General features: G+C 43.5%; 1 protein-coding gene across 12 annotated transcripts in view; it reads right to left on the minus strand.

The window, feature by feature from the left end:
• ADCYAP1R1 (ADCYAP receptor type I) overlaps nt 1-20,484 on the minus strand; it is a 149,442-nt gene extending 128,958 nt beyond the window's left edge. For 9 of the 12 annotated variants that reach the window (XM_064703822.1, XM_064703821.1, XM_064703820.1 and 6 more), the window contains exons 1-2: nt 20,398-20,484; nt 19,903-20,118 (exon numbers count right to left, since the gene is read on the minus strand). The gene's annotated coding sequence lies outside the window, so the exon portion shown is untranslated. Of the gene's footprint in view, nt 1-18,615; nt 18,648-19,123; nt 19,212-19,317; nt 19,412-19,902; nt 20,119-20,397 lie in introns of those variants that run through there. The other 3 variants (XM_064703812.1, XM_064703813.1, XM_064703814.1) reach the window with 3 other exon arrangements.
• Between the last annotated feature and the right edge of the window lie 1,875 nt (nt 20,485-22,359).

A 22,359-nucleotide genomic window follows, 5' to 3' on the forward strand; every position in this document is an offset into this window, starting at 1 on the left:
GCAAAACCTGGGGCAAATTTTATTGGTTTATCTATGCTTTGGTTAACCTTGGAAATATCCTTGTGTTTAAACATGGAAGCAATCCTAGGAATTAGGTACTGGTAGCACCGCACAACTCTGAGTTATCTTCACAACATTTTCTAGTTCAGGCATCTCAGTCTTTTCTTGTTGTTCCCTGGGAATATATTCTGCACCAAAGACCAGCTTTTCTTGTAAGGCACCACTCCAATAAAACACCCAAAACCAACCAGCCAAATGAAAATAAACCCAAACAAACAACAACAAAAAAGACTACAATAAAAAACCTCCACAAACAACCAAAACCCCAAAAACTCCCACCCCAAACCAAACAAACCCCAACTAAATCCTCCGCACGCAGTAGAAAAGGTGAATCTGCATTTTATGGTATTTCCTCCCTCATATCCCAGAGTTCACTTCCGTCCCTAGAGTTTGCTGCCAGCTGCAGCAAATGAGGCATGGGATGAGTTTGTGTGTTTTTCTGAAAGATGTAACTCACTGGGGAAAGCAGGGTAGGGACACAGAAAGGAAAGGAAGAGAATGATCTTCTCTCAGCAAATAAAACGAAATGTGTGATAACCTGGAGTCAGCACAGTGGGAGCCTCTTTTGGACAAGCAGAATAAATTTTGTGCTGGAGTCTGGATAGGATGGTGCACAGAGGACTCTCCAGGGCACAGCTTGGCTGCCATTAGACATATCCAGAGAATTGGGTATTTTATTGAAGATTGTTTTATTCAGAAACAGCCACAAAATGAAAATGCTGTGTGAGACAGAGAATAATTTTTCCAGTAATACTCTGCACATTTTGGGTGTGTGTAGGTCTCCCACTTAGATGAAACCAAAATGTTGTGGCATGGGTTTAGATGTCTTTTGGATTGTTTAATTCTATCCAGCACTGCTTAACTCTAATTGATCACAAAATCTTCCTTGATGGACAATAATCACAGGTTTTATAAAAATAATTCTGGCTCATGTTCTGCAAAGGAGTGTGGTATTCTGTGTTATCTTCAAGTCAGTAATGAAAATAATGACAGTTTTTTAATCAACATCATGTAAGATAACACAAGAACAACGCTTCCAAAAAGTAAAACAAACTAATAAACAAATCCCAAACACAAATCAGGACATTAGGGCTTACAGGTCATAAATAAGCAGGTGAACCTAATAGTTATTCAGTGACAGTCATCCAGCTCCAGTCCAAAGGGCCATGATTAGCATCTCTCTAAAATGGAAATTAATGTGTTTTTCTCTTTCTCCTGCATTTTTAATGCATTTCCCAAAGCAAAGCAAATGCCCCAGCTTGCTCCCACACGTAGAGGGCTCCTCAAGGCAATGTTCATCACTGAAGACAAAAGCAACAACTTCTGCAGAGTGCCTTGAGTGAGAAAGGAGGACATTGAGTACTTCACATCTAGGGAACCTCAGTATTTCAGATCCACACAGGATTAATTTAGCTCCAAGTACCTGCTGTACCTTCTCTGATCACCAGCAAAGGGAATAACAAAAAATTCTCTTTTTTACTCCTTTACAGTGTTTTTCTTTTCAACTACTTCTAAGTTAATGGTGTTTGCTTGCATTAGTTGAGAGTAAATTGAAATTTCTTCATTAGAAGATGTGAATTCTTTCCTTCTGCTGACCCTCTGTATAAATGAGGTGTCCACCATTAGGTATAAATTCCATAGGAATACTTCAAATACCTCAAGGGGGCTACAGACACCCCTGGCCCCAGCTCTGGCTGTGATGGAAAGAACATTACCCCCAGCCAGCCTAGAGACACCAATCCATGCTGCACTGCTTCCTGACCCCATCAAGCTCCTTGTAGGATCCCTGACTGACCAAGTATCTTAGGATGAAAGATGTGTCTGAGGGTGTGTATTCTATTGCCATCTGTCTGAGGTGGAGCAGTTAACTTTTGTTAACTGGGCAGTTTTTGTTTATCTCTTCCAACCAATCCTCATTTATCTTTTCCAAAGTTTTTTTCTTTATCTCTCCCACAGCCAACCCTCCCTCCAGGAGATCTCTGCTGTCCATGGCCACTGAGTGTCCCTGCAGGGCTGATCCAATCCCAGCATCCCATGGGGAGATGCTCCGCCCAGGGGAGGAGCCAAGCATTCCTCCCTGGATCCAATCTGAGCCTGGCACAGCACAGCAGCCTTTGCCCCCTGCATTGCCAGAGGAGCAGCTTTCTGCTGCCCTGCATGGCCAGAGGGAGCCCAGGCCCATCTGCAGCAGCCCTGGAGCTGCAGAGGAAAACTCCCCCCTTGTGCAGGATCCCTGCTGCAGCAGAGCCACAGCTGGCACTGCAGGAGGGCTGAGCCCCCATGGGATGGGGCTGGGACACCCCCTGACACACAGGGGGCAGGGACTGCTCTGACTCTGGCAGTGTTTTTTTTTCTTTTTACTACTGCATTTGTATTTTTAATTTTCCTCTTAAAGAACTGTTATTCCTATTCCCATATCTTTGCCTGAGAGCCTTAAGAGGAAGGGGCTTTACATTTTCTATTTCAAGGGAGGCTCCTGCTTTCCTTAGCAGACACCTGTCTTTTCAAACCATGACCCCCAGGTTACTCCAGGTGAGTTGGCTTAAATATTGGGTTGATTTAGATGGGATATTAGGAATAAATTCTTCCCCATAAGGGTCATGATGCCCTGGCACAGGGTGCCCAGAGCAGCTGTGGCTGCCCCTGGAAGTGTCCAAGGCCAGGTTGGACAGGGCTTGGAGCAACCTGGGATAGTGAGAAGTGTCCCTGCCCATGGCAGGGGTGGGACTGGATGATCTTTAAGGTCTCTTCCAACCCAAAATGTTCCGTGACTCTATGATTTTGTGATTCAATGAAATAATAAATCTTTGCCAGCCAAGGCCAGTGAGATACAATCAGGTCAGGGAACTCTCCTCAGCAGCTCAGTGGGGAGATTCAAGAGGTGATGATGAGATGGTGCAGCTGGCTGGAGGTTCTGGTGTCTTCAGGGAGCTGCAAAACTTCATGGACTTAACACTTCAAAACTCATGGACCCAAGATCTTTCTGTGATCCTATGGGATTTTTCCCCTTTTTCTTGTATGTGCCATTTCTTACTCTTGATGTTTATCGTTTTAACTCTCAAACAGCAGACTCATTTTGTCATTCTTAACAGAGCAGGTAAAGCTGTGTCTTAGCAATGCATATATTCTAATTCTCTGACTGGAAACATTTTCCAGTAATAAAATATGCAACAAATTCTCCTGCTCTTTAATCTGCCATTTAATCGATGTGTTCACATCATGCTCAGTAAATGGTGCACTGTCAGTTTAATTTGTTCAACTCTTGTTGTGCTGCTTGTTTTCACCCCTCCTTGCTTCTTCCCCCCTCCCCAGTACATAACCAACGTATCATTTTGCATCCCATGTGGGATTTCTCTGCTTTAACCTAGTAAATCTTTTAATTCCTAATTCAGTATTCTGCTCTAATAGATTCACCCATGAAAAGAGCCTGGAAGGCTGGAGCTAAGAAAAATCACTTTCATTTTCTCAGATACTATCGAGTGGTTTAATGTAAAATACACATGCAGTGCACAGTTTGTGATCTCAGATTTTATCAGCCACGTGTTGCAGAGCTGAGTCAAACCTGATCAGGTTTTTGATGAAGGGATAAAGATTCAAGTCTAGGCTGGAACCACTTAATAATGGTGAGATACTGAAGAAAATACAGTTGCATAACAGCAAGGAACAGTTCACAAGAGACTGAAATTTGGCTCCAAAGCACTGGTCTGAAATGTGGATATCAGCACAAGCTGTCCAAAGCAGAACTTAGCACTTAATTAACCTTGCAGCTTCATTATTGGGGATCTCCATTTAAATTAATGATCCAGATTAAAGTGTTAAAATAGCAAATGGACAATCTATATTTAACCATAAATGCTATTTCTGTTTGTCATTTACATTTTTAGCTTTTATTTTCCCCACCCTGAAAAAAAGTTGATGATAACTGAGTTGGAAGACAGAGTTTGGCAATTTTATTATTTTATAACTGGGGAAGGTATTTCAGGAATATTTTAAGTGGATATGCATTTTAATTTCTATTTTTTAATTGATTTTTCCATACTGGACCATGCCACATGGTTCATTCTGACTTAGTTTATAACAATTCATAATTTAATTAAGAATTACTGTCTAAGAATTGAACAGAAATTAAAAGCACATTTGGAAATGCACACACACGATGTTCTAAGCCTCCCTGCCCTGACTGAGGAAGGGAAAACAAAGTTGCTCATGACATTGAAATTTATTGAGAATTATGTGACGCTCTGAACAAAGAAAGAATCGTGGTGTTAGTGAATTGACTGTACAGCTCCTGGACAAAGAGTTCTTCCCAGTTAATTATTAGCATTTAAATTATAAGCAGAGATATTTTAGTCTCTTTCTGCTGTTAATAAAAAGAGCCTGACACCTCCGTGGCATGAATCATATTTTGACTTCAGTCACTCTTTGGTCTCTTTGGTTAAAGATGAAGCCTGTACTGACTGCCCTTCTAATTCAGAAATAATAGAGTTTGTACTTTTTTTTTCCCATGTTCTGCCTCAGTTTCACAACACATCGTGACCTCTAAATGTTCTCCCAGCTTTCAAATTGCATATTTTCATGAGAGTTTCAGTCAGCCTTGGTTTCTTGGAAATCAAAACTTAATTCCTGTAAGCGTGCTCAGGATTAATTGACAGGATGAAGAGTGGTATTCATCCTGCATGGTTTCCTCAGAAAAGACTGAAAAATTGGTCTTATTGCTACAACAGTCCCGTTTTTCAGCTCATTCCAGGTCATTCTCTTTTAAGGACAGCCCATCCCTGAAAGTGTCCAAGGCCAGGTTGGACAGAGCTTGCAGATAGTGGGATAATGGGAGATGTCCATGGTTGCCATGAGATGAACTTTAAGGTCCCTTTCACCCCAAACCATTCTGGGATTCTGTGGTATTTCCTTCCCTCCAGCCCCCCCAGACCATGTTACAAATTTATTTTTATTTACTGTAGATGTTGGCAAATATGGAGGTTGATGACTTTTGTAAATATTTGTGTCTTAAGCATGATTTTGCGTTGTTTTTCTTTTTCTATTTCACTTTCTTAATTTTCCCTTTTACAAGCCCAGTTTTGGGGCTGGTGAGTCCCTTCCACGGCAGTGGGATTGGCTTTAAGGAGTGTCCATCCCCCAGCACTGATGTCACAGGGATAACCTCCCAGCTTGCCACCATTTACTGGACATATAAAACTCCTCCAAGACCTGTTCCTTCAGCTCCCAGGGTGGATTTAAAAATGCCAACAGTTTTAAGACAGATCCCTATGATTACCATAATTCTGATATGTCAAGGTGAGCTACAAAAAGAGAGAAGAAAGACAACACAGTAAAAAAAAACAACCCTTCTGAAGAGAAGTGCCAGTTGTACTCTGACTTCTGAACACCTCCAAAGCACTAAAAACAGACATGAAGAAAATGCTTTAAAATTGCTCTTGTTGTTGTTGTCACTAAGGAAACAACTTCCCAGGAATCTGCAAGTTGAGTATTCAGGCTCTTTGATGTGCAGCCAATTCTCTCTTCCAGCACACTTCCCAGTCTCTGGTGAATCAGGTCTGTCCACCAAGGGAGGTCTCAGCTGAGGCCTCACTTTGTGCAGGGTTTGAACTCTGATGCTCCATAATCCAGACTCGCCACAGCACACAATATCAAAGCACAGAGCCATGACTAAACTGAGGGATTTTGCCTTAAGATACTTCTGCAATCCAACAGCACTGCCAGGAGAGCTAGAATAGCACAGGAGCTGGGGAATGTGGGAGGCACAAGGCAGAATTTTTTCTGTCTGTTCATTTGGGGTGTTTTTTTTCAGTCACACTTCACACACCCACACACACACACAGTGACTGAGATGTGTGCTGGGTTTGGATTGAGGCAAATGGGTTTGTAGAAATTGTTTAACCTCTTCAGCCCTTCAAGCAGCGTGGCCATCTGCACGCTGCCTGTTGGGAATGATGGACAAGATTGGAGCATCTCTGATTTGAGCCCAGGGCATTGTAAAGGAGAATTTCAGCTGCCCTGCAAACCCATTCAACATGCAAATTATTTATCGTTAATTTCATAATATTTTAATAACAGTTTAGTGACCAAATTCCCAGAGTTTAGGATGTTCCCTAGTGGTGTTCCATTTCCCAGCATCAGCACAGCCAATGTTTTCCTGAGTTGTAGGGTCCCTCATATCCCTAAAAGCTTGATAACAAATTCTCCTGGAATACATTCCAACAGGAGATGCAGAGCAGATATTCCCTGTCATCAGTTCTGCTGCAGACTAAGGAGCAAATAGTGGCTAAATTAATGGAAAAGAGGCAGCACAGAGCAGGCAGCAACTAAGGAACAGAATATTTTTTTTTTTAATTGCTGGAGACTAAGCCAAGATGTAAAGAAAACTGGTAAAATAGAATCTGTGTAAAGGCTTCACTAATATAAAATCATTTCAGAGCATTTGAAGTTTGAAAATATTTTCTCATTACCATGGACAGGTGTCCATGTCAGATCTGACTTCAAAGGCTCCTTGGAGGACTAAGGCACTTTTATCCAAGGACCAGAACATGTCTTTGTAGACAAGTTTATTTCTGAGTGTCCTTATCTTCTTGCAGTCTCTAGTCTTCTATTCCTTTTTTCCTTGAGTAAAAGGGTAATCTGGCTCTCTTTAACTCTTATTTTTTAGCTATGTATACCAAAAGTGCTTAAAAGATCCAAAAGCAAAGCTGTTCTGTCCAAGCCAACAGCTGGACCTCAGTGAATCCATCTGCCAGTGGCAACAAATCAATAACCACAGAGCAATCCCCTACCAAGGTAAATATCTGTGCAGACAGCAAGGAGCTTTGCTTTCATGTTAAACTCATCACCCACCTTTGGACCAGAAGTGATTTCCCAGCTACCTCTTTGTGAACAAGAGGGAGCTCAAGGAGGAGCCAACAACCACCGGCGGTGGTTTCATAGCAGAGGCAAGAAAATGGCTTTAATATTGTAACTACAATGTGAAATACATCAGGTTTGGAACCTTCCTTGGCCTTGAGGTCAAGTAATGCCTTTGCAATCATTCTTGCTCACTCTGCCAAGCTGCTTCACCACCAACCAGAACAGCCTCATCCCAAGTGCCTGTGAAAACACCCTCTGGGCCACAATGTTTGCAACTCCTCATTGCCTTCATTCAAATACCTTCATGCCTTCATTAAATACCTTATTTAGATATTGCATAGAGAGTTTGGAGATCAGATTCTCCCAGGCTACTGCAGATTCTTGCTGTTCCCTTCCCTTCAGAGCCCTGTAAATGATTATCTGCCTTCCTCACCATTTCCAGTCTCATTGGTATTCATGCCAGGGCTGTCAGGCAAAAACACCTCTGCTGAAGAGATCTTAATGAAAACAGTTTTCCCTTATCTAGGGAGATTCATTTCATCTCAAGAAGACAACAGAAATTTCTGTCACTGTGCAGCGTGGAGATAAAAAAGGCACAAATGCAAAACCCAAGCAATAGAAAAATGTTTGGCGACGAGTCTGTGCCTGTCTGAGCACACAAGAACTCTCTGACGTGAGTTTTCCTCAGATAATTCCTTAACTACCAATTTAGGATAATGACAGCGACACTTTTAAGAAATCTTTTGGGAGAAGAGTAAGTATTCGCTTTTAAATTCTATAAACTCCTGCAGGAAATATTTTGATCTCTTTTTTTTTTTTTGCTTCAAATCTATTAACCCTATGTCCCATCCTTGACATGGAAAGCCTTTGTTTTGTAGATCAGTAAGGGGAGTTAAGAGAGTGTTTTACAAATCAAAGTGGATTTTCCTGCAGTAGTTTCAGATGTGTACTTTGTGGATGTTTATAGATAACCAAGTCATCCCAGAGTCCTGCAATGGACAGTGACAAGGGGAAGGGGATAAAGCTAATATGCAGCACAAGACATCTGATTTATTTAAAAATTTTGCTTCAGGAAAAAAGAAATTAATTGAACTTTATACAAGGGCACATAGTGCTAGGACAAGGGGGAATGATTTTAAATGGAATGAAAGCAGGTTTAGAGTGGATATCAGGAAGACATTTTTCCCTTGAGGGTGCTGAGGTGCTGGAACAGGTTTCCCAAAGAAGTTGTGGATGTCCCATCTCTGGAAGTGTCCAAGGCCAGGTTGGATGGGGCTTGGAGCAGCCTGGGATAGTGGGAGGTGTCCCTGCCTATGGCAGGGGGTGGAAAGGGATGATCTTCAAGGTTTCTTCCAACCCAAAGCATTTTCTTATTCCATGACAATGATATATTGTATAATTTACTCCAAGTGTGCCTTTCCAGGTGCCTCACACAGGGTGTTGTGATTTTGCAATGGAATTTCATTGCTACTGTAGCAGCACGTTGAATAAATCCCCAAATAAACAAGTTTCACTACTTTGACTGATTCCTTTAAATTATTTATTTAGAGAAAAAAATAAAGAACATCAGTAGAATATTTGCTGAGAGACATATTAAGAACTTGGGGTCATGTCTTGTTTATCCCATGGTATTGTTGAAAGGCCAAGTTGCAACAGGCAGGACAAATATACCTGGCAAGCATTTCAGCACTGCTGACATTAATAACATGGGTTCCTTCCCTGAGCTCATTGCACAACCTCACGTAGGAAGGAGCTCTCCCAGAGCTGCTCACAGGAAACTCAGAGGGGAAAACTCAAACCAGCAGATGGAGAAAGGTGTAGGTCACACTGTGCTCCTCCTGCTCTGTGTTGTAATTCATGGGTCACTGCAGGCAGCAGTCTGCTGAGAGATGCAATAAAGAATAAAGTGTGGGATCCTATAGAACATTTTATAAAACCGGGTTTGAAAACACAGAACTTCCAGCCATGGAGGTCATGGTGATGCTGGCTGAAGTCATGGTAAGAACAGCCTGAATCCCAACTGGACAAAGAGGGAACACAGCAAAAAAAGGGTAGAGGATGATGATAGCACAGAGGGGAGTGGAAGGCACTGGGAGGAATGTGCATTGTTTTATTCTTTTGCACATTTCATTATTAAATGGACTGGCAAATCACCATGGTTCCTTTTGCTGAGAGTGAAGGAGTTTATGTTGTTCTTAGCGAGGAGAACTTGGTCAAAGGCTAAGTCCAGCTTCAGATAGTGTCAATATTACCTGTGCAATTTAGAACACATTTGTATTTTTTTCTTTCTTCATGTTCCCTTGCATCAGTGATTTTCTTAGCCTTCTTCAACTTAGAGGAGAAAAAATTACCTCAAAGATTAATACAATGTTTAGAAGGGCTGAAAAGAAAGGCAGGAGGATGTCAGGACAGCACCCTGCTCTATGTTCCTGCAGCAGCAAAGGAAGCAAAGTCCTGAGATGTATTTTGAGGAAAGATAGAAATTATTACTTTCTTTAAGTTAAGAAATCCTTGGAGATTAATTGCCTTGTTTACTCAGAGGATGGTGGGGCACTGGAGCAACGTGGGACAGTGGAAGGTGTCCCTGCCCATGGCAGGGGTGAAATTGGATGGACTTTGAGCTCCCTTCCAGCCCAAACCATTCCATGAACCTCTGATTCTATGATTGATTCTCTGATTCTACAACTGAATCTCTGATTCCACATTGAATGCAGTTGCAGAGATGTGAAAGAACAAGGTGAGCTCAGCCACCCTTGTCTGTCCTCTTTATCTTTGCCATTCCTGATAAAAATGCACTAAAATTATCAATACAGGTCTTGCTCTGTGATTTGATCTTCTGCCTGTTGCAGGCTAAATGCAAACACAGAGGCACCAGAGGTGGTGATTTTTCAGTCACACAGAAGCAGTAGCACGTTACAGGGATGCATTTTGGAAATGGCAAGGACGTGGCACAAGTACAGAAAAATTTGGCATGTTGGAACCAGCCCGTGAATCAGAAGCTGTAATATTTTGGGTTAAAGCTCTCAGAGCTGATTTATAAAATGCCAGTTTGAACACGCTGCTGAAGAGACTGATATGGATTATCCTGGCCATGCACTCAGACATTCCTGCATATCCTTCCAGTCTGGCCAATCTACATGGAATGGGATCTGTTAACTTTTCTTTTTTCAGATCATCACATCTGGCTTATCTGGCTCTTCCACAGCACTCACTGCCCAGTATTCCCCCACAGTTAATGGAGGTAAAAAGGATGCCCAGTCCAATGAATTATTTTAGAACCCTGATTTAGGATCAAAATAATTTAAATCTGCATTCCACAGGTTCCATTGTTGTAAAGACAACATTTAATAAATACCATTTAGTTCCACCCAGAACTGCACACATAAAAAGGTTGCATTTTACAGCAACTAGTTATAAAAGAAGCAAAAAGGAAATTACATAAAATTATATATGATTGCCAGAAAATTCAGGCAACCCCTGGTTTAAACGAAAGCATTTTTAAACTTCAACATTTCAGTGAATGACATTCATTATGGAACAGTCTGTCAGATCATTAAGCAGAATATCAGGTTAGAGTTTCTGCAGTCAGTGAAGAAATGAACTGCATGTTAATGTTCAGGTGAACTTCCTTCTCACCCTTTTAGAAAATAACTGTGAGTTCCAAATTATCTGATCTAAGTGTCTGAGATATCATGCTGCTGGTTTCATATCCATATTTTTCATGACATTTTACACACTAAATTTCTTCTGGCTGTGAGTGGATTTGGCAAAGGGTCACACCCATGGTACTGCATAATGCAGAGTACATGAAAATATGCATAATCTATTTACAGAGGTCTGCCTCAGAAGCTCTTTGGAAATAACAGAGTAACTAAATTAAGTCCTTGTTCTAATTCAGTAGGGACAATGGGAAGGAAAGCAAGAGGTCGATGTAATGATCCATCAGGAGAAAAAAATATTAATAATTTGACATAATATTATGTCAGAAGGGAGACTTTTAGTTTGGAGAAGGCATTTTTATTTCTGTTATAAAGATATGAGACTTACTTTTCCAGATGGATCCTGGAAAGATAAAAAAACATTTTTCTTTCAGGGAGAGTATCATGAGAAGTTTTCCAAACTGATGCACATAAAGCTCCCCAGAGGACCTGGAAGATGCTGAGTCTATCAGGAGAATATTAAAGCCTGGTGCTTTGAAGAGTTTTGCTCTAAACAGGCCACGTTTTGCTTTAATCACCTGGGACCCACCTCTGTGTTTTCTGGAGACAGAGAACATGCCAGAAAAATGAAAGCAGACAAAAGCCACACAAACCTTCCCCAGAGAAGGTGTGAGGCTGACATTGTTCATTCCAAACAGGAGAGTTTGGGGAAAATGAAACAATCTGGTAGTAAAGCCAGCACCATTTTGGAACCTGGACAGAAAGGTCTTTTCACATTAAAAATGCAAAACTATGTGCAATGGAACCTCAAGGAAGCTGGGAAAGGGAGCTGCAAGGAAAAACTCCAGAGTGGAGCTGGTGAATCACAAACATTCAAAGAATCCAGAAATTCTTTCTCACCCTAACAAGAGAGAGCAACCTGGGCAACAAAAGAACAAAAGCCAGGAGCTGTCAGTGGTAGCTGAATCTGAAGAAAGTCAAATGCAGTCTCGAGGTTGTCTCATGGAAAAAATTATTCCAGGAATGATTTGGAGCTAATAGATACACTTAAAATGCAGGTTTTTTGGGGGGGTTCTATTTTGCTTTTTTTTTTTTTTTTTTTTTTTGTGGTTTTTTTTTTTGGTTAGTTGGTTTGGTTTATTTTTTTTGGGGGGGGGGTTTGTTGGGTTTTTTTTGGAGGTTTTTTTGTTTGGTTGGTTTTTTGGTTGTTTTTGTGTAGTTTTTAATTTGTTTTTGTGTGCTTTTTGGCTTTTGGTGTTGTTTATTTTTTTGTGGCCTTTTTTTTTCTTTGTGGCCCTTACCTGTGATTCAATACAGAAATTCAAAATGGTATTTTCAAACCCTGCATGAGTATATGAAAATCAACCAATTCTTAGTGTGTTTGGTGAGAGAGAGCACTGAGGCCAAGATTTGATCAGTCTCATTCTACACCACCAGGAGGAGGGATCAGAAAGCCAGGACAGGTCTCAGACAGCAAATGAAACCATCTCAGTGGCATTTATGGAAGACTTTTGGGGCTAGAGAGCTCCAGAGCTCAGTCTGTAGTAGATAATTGTATTTATCCACATTGACTGGGCACTGGCCAGAGGCCAGAATCAGTAGCTGAAACGCTGGTGTTTGGTGCAGCAGCACCCCAGGGTATTTAACCCGCCCTCAGGAAGAGGGGAAATGATGTGCTGTAGATAAACACCAAGCTGACAAATCCCTGATGGATGTTAAGATACCCCAGGGGATCTCAAATGGCACTTAGCACCTCTGTTTAAGTGGCTGAATCATGTCCTAAATCTCCTTTTATTTTTACAGGAGTTTCTGCACTCAGATACAGCAGACACTTCAAAACCCACACCCTTCTTGCCTGAGAGCTGGATCCCATTTGGGGCCAGCATCATAAAAATTATCTTAGCAAAAGGGACCTGCAAGCTCCATACAGAGAAAAGGAAATGAGTACTAGAGGTGAAAATCTGCCAGGGATACACTTGCTGGAGGCACCAAAAAGGCTGTGATGTGTTTTCCTTCTCCTCTTCTGAATGAAATTCAGACTTTGGCAGCCTGTGAAATCCCTTTTCCATGACAATCATTGCTACATCCAGCTGTGGAACAAGCAACAGGCCCGAGAACAAAGAGCTGGAGAGCACAGAGCAGCATCCAGAGGCTTGGATGGTGCAGAGGAACAACTTCCACATGGCTAACATTGGCTTTCCACTCCGCTCCCTCCCTGCAGCCACCAAGAGCTATTCTCTAATGAAGCTCATTCCAGCTGTTCACCCACTGCATGTAATCATCTCAGCTCCCAAACCCATTCAGCAGCACAAAAACCCCATCCAGGCTGTCAAAAGCCACGAAACCCCCATGAATGAGCATGGCTTGTGCCATCCAAGGCTGCAGTGACAGCTGTGACACATTCCCAGCCTTAGTCATGAAGAGCTCAAGCATCTGCGGTATTTCGGATGCTCTCTCATCTCCTCTGCATTTTAAGCTAGAGCACAAAACTCCTGGAAGGAATCCAAAGATCCAGCTCTCTAAAACACAGGAAATGAGTAACTTCACTAACTTTAACTTGAGTCTTTAAATAATGCACTTGTGCTGGCTTCTTTATAGAATTTGTTTCTAGGCCAAAAGAAAGTTCTGTTGTGTGTCCAAAATCTTAGATGCAAATTAAGCCCAAGCTCATATTTGGCTTTTGGTACTAATTGCATCAACTTAAGAATGCAGTTGCATGTGAAATGTCATTATTACAAATATTTTGTTTTAAAAGAAAATGTTTTTTACTTTTGACCATGACTGTGCCACTTTGTTTTTGCTGGAAATAAAGAGCACCTTCTCTAAACCTATCTCAAAAATGTGACAGTAAGAGCAGAAACAGTAATGCTGTGATTTAATAAAGTCTTTCCATTCCAGGAAAAGGAATTCAGAGTTAAAGATATCTTAGCTATTTTAAACTCCCTTTCCAAACATATATAATTTATTTCTGCTGTGGAGAAATGTATCCCTTACTGCTACAACTTTAACTCCAGTCTATGTATCAATGTGTTCTGAGAGGGTCATGCTTTTATTTTTGCATTATTTGGTTTTCAGTAAATAATTTTAAAGGCAATAGCGAAGGAGGAAGATGTTAGTTATATCTATTTATCAGCAGACTTTGTTAGCATAGGACAGAGGGTGAAAGCATTAGAATAAAAAAGCACTGAGCTATTGATACATGGCAAAAAGATGCCTTTTAGGTCACCTAGTTCTGAGCACAAGGGCTCCAAGCTGGTCAAAGTGTATTTCACAAGGTGCCAGCCCTGAGCTAATGAGGTCTGGTCAGCATTCATCCCCAGCTCCGTGCAGCTCCCAGTGCAGCCATTCCCATGCAGGGCAGAGCAGATGAATCTGGAGCTTTCACAGCCCCTGCCTGGCTCAGGGAACAGGCAGAGCCAGCTTGTGTGTGCCTGCAGAAAATCATGGCACTGTCCTAGATGTGTCCCTGTGCTGGTGTATCCACAAAATCACATCCCAGCTTCTGCTGGCAAATCCCTCTGAGTAACTGGAATGTTGCAGACATCTTTTTATGAAAATCCTTTCTTAGAATTTTTTCTTCCTGAGAAGCTGAGAGACTCCAGGAACAAAATGTAAACAATGGTTATCTGCTGCTGTGGAATGCAACAGGTGCATCTGGGATTGGTCTCGTGTGGATGTTTGGATTTAGTGACCACAGCAGAGCTGGCTCGCTCTATCTGTCCGAGCCACAAACCTTTGTTATCATTCTTTTCTTTTCGATTCTTAGCTTAGCTAGCCTTCTGAGATGAAACCTTTCCTTCTATTTCTTTTAGTATGGTTATAATGTAATATATATCATAAAATAATAAATCAGCCTTCTGAAACATGGAGTCAACATTCTCATCTCTTCCCTCATCCAAGAACCCCTGTGAACACCGTCGCACTGGACAAAGGAAGAAAGTGTTGATACACTAAGGAAGCCTATCAGATCTCAAAAATCAATGAATAATTAAAAAATAATCTAGGTAGGATATTGTCTGGGACATGTTGCATGAATTCAGCAGCAGCTGTGTCTGCCCTTCATGGAATAAAGGGAAGATGCGGGGTCCACCACAGCAGTCCTGGACTTTCCATAATACTTGGGCTTTACATAAAACTTGTCAGCTATCAAAATCTGTGAACTAGCAAAACATCAGCAGCCTTCCCCTCCAAAGAAAGATGGGGAAAAAGGCATTTCACTGCTGGGGATGCCTCTGAGATCCCATGGCAGGCTCCAACTGCCTGATTGAGGATGTGTGTCTGAGTCAGCTGCTGCAAGAACCTCCACGGGCTGATTCATCTGACCCCCCCAGGATGGCATGAGCCACCCTGCTCATTCCCAACACAGTGAATTAGGGGGATTGGCTTGGATGTGAGAATTTCGTTTTCAGATGCTTTCAGAGAGTAGATGAGCATCCTCCAGGCAGCCAAACACTTCCGAGTGAGAAATCCTTCCTTCCACATGAAATGAGCAATAGTTTTGCCAGGGGATCCTTTGGGGACAAGTTTCCTCTTGAGAATGAGTGAATTTGTACATCCTCCAGCCCTCAGTGATGGACCTAATGATGAATCTGCTGCCCAGAAACCAAGAACTTAATTAAGTCACATTCCCATTTATTTTTTTTCCCTTCATTTTTAACAATTTTTTTTTCCCTTAAGAATCCTCACAGAATCAAACTGGACAGTCCCTTTTGTCCTTTGCAGGGACAGAAAGTAGCAAAATTTGCCTGATTCTGAGCAACAAATTAATAAAAAAAAAAATCCAGGCTATTAACCCACCACACAGATTAAAATATCTTTTCCTGCCCTAACGCCCTAACCCTCAGCTGCATTTAGCAAAGCAACAAATCATAGATAACAGACCATAATTATCCTTCCATTTGCAGTTCCCAAGCAATCGTGACCCAAGCATCTCTAGTGGGGTGCAAAAGCCACAGTGATTGAGGCACATTTCTTGTGAAATGCCTCCAACTGAATGGACAAACCTGAAAACAGACCTGGCAGATGTTTAGTGTACGTTCAGTAAGGAGCTCTTAGACATCAATACTCCTAATGTGTCCCAATGTGTCAAAATAAATTATTATTATTATTATTGCCATTGCTGTAATTATTATTTAGATAAATTTGACCGTATACATACTCATCCCCCTTTCTCTTAATTTTAGAGTAAATTATGAATTATTAACAAAACCTAGAATTATTGAGTTATTTGTTGGGTATTTTGGTGCTTGTTTTAGTTTGGGCTTTTATAACAATGGCATTAAGCAGAGGTTTTTCCACCATTAAAAACTTATCAAAAAAACCCAAAAAAACTATGGCAGTCAGATAAAAGTAGTTTCATAATGTAGCTCTCTATCAAGGAGTAAGATATGACACCTGAATGAGCAGGGATGAGAATTTCAGGGTCTCTCCAGATAAACTGAAGTATTTGTATTTAACAAATAATTTTTTATTTAACAAATTAATTAATTTGTATTTAACAAAAGAGCAGAAAACAAGAGTCCCTGCAGCTGCCTATTTCTGCAGGACCCCTTCTGAGGAAATATTTCTCAGCACAGCAGCCACACTGACTTTAAATCCTCTGTGTGGTGATGCTTCTGCCTTTTTTTTGGGAGATGGAATGGTTTAGCTTGTCCTGAGAAGTTCAGCCCTGAAATTATTAATCTGGCCACTCTGGAGATGAGTTTGCAGGGGGACACAATCACTGAGCTGCAGTGAGTTACATAAACAAGGCTTGAACAACCCAGGAGTTTTATACTCACTCCTAGTTTGCCTTCTGCAGCTAAAAGTGCAAGCCTAAGGAGACAGATAATAAACTGGGAGAGCAAAAGGTGGGCAGAGGATAAAACACCAGCAAAGCAATGGGGTGAAGGGTAGACATTCTGCCACGAAGCTTCTGAAAAAATTTTTAAAAATCTGCCTTTTTTCCCCATATATTTGTGCCCGCTCCATTACAATCCAAACAGCGTTTCAGCAGCCACAACAGACACAGGGATTCTAGAACTTGTTAGTGCTGTGGAAAAGTACCAAACACCTTTCTGTATGCAAAGCATTCCCTAAGAACAGAACAAGTTCAGCACCGAGGGAGCTGGGAAAGTCTCCTCAGGGATGCTCTGAGCAGCCTCTCTCAGTGGTGCCACAGCTCACCCTGACCAGACACTGTCAGCAAAGATGACTTTCAAGTTATGGATAGCAAAAAAAAAAAAAAAGAGTTTCTCACTGCTGCATTTACATCTCTTTCAGCAGAGCTGTTCCACTTCTGTCCTGATGTGGAAAATTCACTCCAAAATCCTGTTGACTGCAGTGTGTGTGCTGAAGCACAGATGGTATGGGATTGGCTGGACGTGACAGGAGCAGAGGAAATGGAAACAAGGAAACACAAGCCAACAAACAAATTCCCCTCCTTGACTTAAAGATTGTGGCTGCGCTCTCTGGGCCAAGGAAAGGGGTGAAATAAAATTGAGCATCTCCACTGCCTTCCACATCCTCAGATCAGTTTTCCTCTCCTGGGAGCAGTGGCAAATAAGCAATTTCTCTGTTAAAATCAGGACCAACTGCAAGACCTGATATTTCTGCAGGTTTCCCCACCAGGCATGAGCTGCAACATGATTCTGCCCTGAGTTCACTTTTTTCTCAGCTCTTCTTAACTCAGATACTCTGCTTTCATTAAAAGATAATCTGAGCTAATTTAGGAATTAGACTGTTTGTACTAAGTGTGCTCAGAAGGAAGGAAAGGCAAACAAAATCTGCTACATTGGAATGAATCAGCTCGGGGACACGGGGCTCAACTTAGCAAAGGCACAGGCACATATGGAACTCAACCCCAGGAAAAAAATATCTCCAGGATGCTGTCTCAGTCAGCCAAACGAGGAGAGATGTGATGAACAAAGGTCTGAATGTGCTCAGCAGCGCAGCCCACAAGCTCAGAAATCTCAGGTTTTCTCTTTCCTTGGTAGCATCCCACAACAGAGCTCCTGCCTCGCTGTTTTGTGAGCCTCACAAACAGCAGCAACTCTGGGCAGCTCTGTGGGGCTGGGGCACCACCGTGCCAGCAGCAGAATTCCTAAACCCACAGTGAGGAAACACCTCTAAGAGCAGAATTCCTAAAGCCACAGAGAGGAAGGAACTCCAGCAGCTGAATTCCTAAAGCCATAATGAGGAAAGACCCAGCAGCAGAATTCCCAAACCCACAGTGAGGAAGGAGCCCCAGGAGCAGAATTCTTAAACCCACAGTGAGGAAAGAGCCCCAGCAGCAGAATTCCTAAAGCCATATCAAGGAAAGAACCCCAGCAGCAGAATTCCTAAACCCACAGTGAGGAAAGAGCCCCAGCAGCAGAATTCCTAAACCCATAAAGAGAAAAAAGCCCAAGCAGCAGATTTTCTAAACCAACAGTGAGGAATGAGCCCCAGCAGCAAAATTCCCAAACCCAGAGCAAGGAAAGAGTTCCAGCAGCAGAATTCCTAAAGCCACAATGAGGAAACATCCCCAGGAGCAGAAATCCTAAAACCACAGAGAGGAAGGAACCCCAGCAGCAGAATTCCTAAAGCCATAGTGAGCAAAGAGCCCCAGCAGCAGAATTCCCAAACCCACAGTGAGGAAAGGGCCCTCCAATTTCCTGCAGGGATCCCCACTGATGATGGAAATCTAAAGCCAAGGAGGGAGCACAAAGCCTGTTTAAAGAGAAATAAGTGTATTTATCCCACAAAAAGCCCCCTCCTCCTGACCTTGAAGGCTGTGGTTATCCTCCCAGCCATTCACACATCTTTGGTTGGAGAGAACAAAACAGCGGAAATCTTGAGATAAATGCCCGGGACAAAATGAGATCAATTGGAGCTGTCCTGAATGACAGCAAAGCAGCAACCCTGGCCCACAGCACATGGAAACAGGTGGGAATAAAAGGGGAAGACCACAACCCACACACAAGCAGACACATCAACTCTAATCCATCAACTCTAATCCAACTCCCCTTATTGCCCTGACCAGCATTCCTTAATTATTCACCAAATTCGAATATTGCCTTACCCATCCTACAGGACAAGTTCCTCCCAGCCAGCTCCAGGCTGTCTGGCATCAGCCAAAGAGATGCTTGTATAACACGCTCTTTCTCTGCAGCTACACCAGGAGCACTTTCAGGAGTTTGCCTCTGTGCTATCATTAACCTCCAGCAATCAAACATTCCCCTGGATTATCCATGGAAACATTTCCCTGCTGTACCTGGCCAGGGCTGCATAGGCTGGGCAGAGCAGTGAGGGGGCTGTGTACCCAAATAACAGCAATTGCAAACCCATTTGTTGTTTTTCTTTACTCCAACAGATGAAATAGAAAAATCCAACATGCTGCTTCAGTTACATATTGCTGTACCAGTCCACCACACACACTGTAATTAACATGCACCAGACGGATGGTAATTGATAATTCCCTGAGAAAGAATCACATCACTTTGCTGCCCTTATTCACTTTAGTTAAGATTTTCTCCTTATTACAGCTACCTCCAATACATCCTTCAAGCTAAAGGCCAGATTCTGTTTACCTGCAGATCAGATGCAGAAGAAATCCACTGACTTCCAGGGAGTTCTTCCAGATCTGCTGCTGTGTAAGTGGGATGATCATGTAGCCATAAACACCGGCGTGCCACTAATCAAATCTCCCTTTTTTCCCCCAGTTCTGCACAGCAAGCTGCATTACCACATTCTGGCTGCAAACTCCTCAGATTCCAACACATACCTGAATGCTTCCCATCCTAAATTCAGAGCACAGCGGGAGGGAAGGAGCCTGTCCTGCGTGCCATCCCCCTGACTGGAGATGTGCTCGGCATGAAGATGGTATTATTAGAGCCAGCTGCTCAAACACCGATAAGGAGAAGTGCCCAGAGGTCAAAGGCACACGAACCCGCAGTTTCTCCCTCCTACCCCACAGTAAAACCAAGCAAGTCCTGCTGCACCGCTCGGAGGCTGAATCAGAGTTCCTGCGGCAGGTGAGGATGAGGATGCAGAGAGCTGCATCGGGAAACGCCGACAGCAGCGGCGGGGCTCTTAGCAATCAGGTTTTATTTACCAGCCATATTGTGTTAAAAACCAGACGTGATTCCCATACCGAGCGCCTCAACCTGTCACCGCCAGCTAAGCGAGATTGATTTGTTTGCAGAGAACCAAATCTGGAGGACGCATCCTCCGAGCCCTCATGAAGAAGAAGTGTCCCCAGGAGCTGGGGACGAGCGGTAAATCAGCGATCAATGCCAGCCAAGCCGGCGGTTCCTGTGGCATCCTCGGGGGATGGGGATGCCCCGGGAGGAGCTGGGGAAGGACTCACCATTGCAGCAGGGCTCGGTCCCGGCGCTGGCGATGCCGCATCCCCGCGGGGGGACAGTGGCCGCGGGGAGCGGTCCCAGCCCCGCTGCCCGCGCTGGCTCCCCCCGGCCTCCGAAGGGAATCCAAATTCCTCCTCCCTCGCCTGCCGGTCATGTCCAGGCTGCCTTTGCTCAGGGGATGGGCGGCCAGCTCCTGGCCGTGAAGGAATTTGCCATCGCTAAATCAGAAAAATCAAACAGAAAAAAAAAAAAAAACCAAACCTCCTGACAAACCAAACCACAAAACTCAAACAACAACGACAAAATAAAAGCAAGAAGGGAGGTGGGATATTTTAAAACTTTTTTTTTTCCCTATTTTTTTGTTTTCTTTTCTTTTTTTTTAAGGGTGCTCGGGGCGGGGGACGAGTGGGATGCTCAGGCTGTCTGAGATGCTGTGCCGGGCTGAGATGCTCCGGTGCGCTCGCCCCTGCCCCTGTGCCTGTGTGTGATTCTCGTACCCAGACAATGCTCTGCAAAGCGAGCTGGTCCTGCGGAGAAATGCAAACACCTCCTCCCCCGAGTGCCTGAGCAAAGGGAAAGCAATACGGAACCAATAGCTTCTCCTTGGCTGCTCTCATTAATATGGAGGAGAAAAAGAAACCAATGAGGAGGAGCGGGAGGAGGGATTTATTCAAATCAAATTTCTCCGAATCGAACACCCCTTCTCCCTTTTTTTTTTCCCTTTCCTTTTCCCTCGTACCCCAAATCTGCCTTCTCCCTGTCGCCTAACCCGTATTTGTTGTCCCAGAAATTTTTATTTCTTATTTCATTTCCGTGACAGGGTCAGCAGCACACGGCGATGGGAGGGAGGATGGCATCGCTGCTGGGAGCGAGCCGGGGCTGTGCGAGGGAGGATGAAAGGAGCCAATTTCCCCCGGACCTGCAGGGTTGATTGCAAAGAGAAGCGATAAAGTAGCTGGAGTTGTCAGGGTGGGTAACTGAGGGGGAGCAGAGCAGGAATTTCAGCTGGAAACACCATTTTGCAGACGATGTGTGCAGATGGGAAGGTGGCCTGTGTCCAGGCTGAGCCCTCTGAGCTTGGAGAGAGGATTCTCTCATCTTCCAATCTTCCACAGGAGATGCACACCTAGAGAGGGAAATGTCTGCACAGAACAACAGCATCTGCACTGTCCTGCAGTGCCATAGATACACAGAACCCCTGGAACAGCCATGCAGGACTGGCACCAGGTGCTGGAAAATGACTGGAGAGGAGCTGTGGGGAGGGTTGGAGAGAGGGGAAGGGATGTCCAGTGTCAAGCTGAGTCAGGAGAAATACAGGTTGGATATCAGGAAAAAGTTTTTCACAGAGAGAGTGATAAAGTTCTGGAATGGCTGCCCGGGGAGGTGGTGCAGTCCCCATCCCTGGGTGTGTTTAACAAAGCCTGGATGTGGCACTGGGTGCCAGGGTTGAGCTGAGCTGTTGGGGCTGGGCTGGACTCGATGGTCTTGAGGTTCTCTTCCAACCTGGTCATTCTGGGAATTCTGTGGATTCTGTGGTTCCATGTCCAGTACCTGCATCAGAGCATCCAGGCACTGCTCCCTGCTGCACAGTGCTCGAGGGCAGGCTCCCCAGAGCTGGAAAATGAGCACTAAAGGAGTCTGAGCAGCCACAGCAGGCCCAGAGGAGACCTCTGCCATGATGTCCCACAGAGACACTTGGCCTCACGCTGATTTTGCTGCTCTCAGGCCCCACAGATCTGTGTCAAGAATTTGAGGTGCTGAATGCCCCCATCCTTACCCAAATTCTGAGAGATGTGCTGGAAGAGCAGCTGCCTGCTAATGAGGTTCTTCTAATTACCCTGAAATTCCATGACACCTGTATGCCTAGGCCCTTTCTGCTGTGGAAGCCCTTTTGTCTGATTATCTTTTCATAGGATCACAGAATCATTAAAGTTGGAAAAGACCTCAAAATCATTGATGCCAACTTCTGACCAAACACCCCCTTGTCAACTAAACAGCACTGAGTGCCACAATCTGTCATTCCTTGGACACCTTCAGGGAAGGAGATTCCAGAAATTCTCTGGGCAGCCCCTTCCAGTGCTTGACCACTCTTTCAGTGCAGAAATTCTTTCTGATGTCCAGCCTGAACCTCCCCTGGCACATCCTGAGGCCTTTTCCTCATGTCCAGGGGCTTGTTGCCAGGGAGAAGAGACCAATCTCCACCTGGCTTCAGCCTTCTTTTGGTGAGTTGTTGAGAATGATAAGTTTTCTCCTGAGCCTCCTTTTCTCCAGGTTTTTACCCCTTCCCCTTAATTTTCTGCATCTCCCATGGCATGTAAATTAATTTCAATTCCTCCTTCCCTTCACCCTTGAGAGAAATGGATTTGTAAAGAATTTTTAAAATTTGGCATAGAGTTCACACAGCCTTGTACATCTGTATGTAAACACTGGGATAAGGTGTGTTGACTTAAGAAGACTAT

The sequence above is a fragment of the Zonotrichia leucophrys genome, chromosome 2, assembly GCF_028769735.1.
Source record: "Zonotrichia leucophrys gambelii isolate GWCS_2022_RI chromosome 2, RI_Zleu_2.0, whole genome shotgun sequence".
NCBI classification, from domain to species: Eukaryota; Metazoa; Chordata; class Aves; order Passeriformes; family Passerellidae; genus Zonotrichia; species Zonotrichia leucophrys.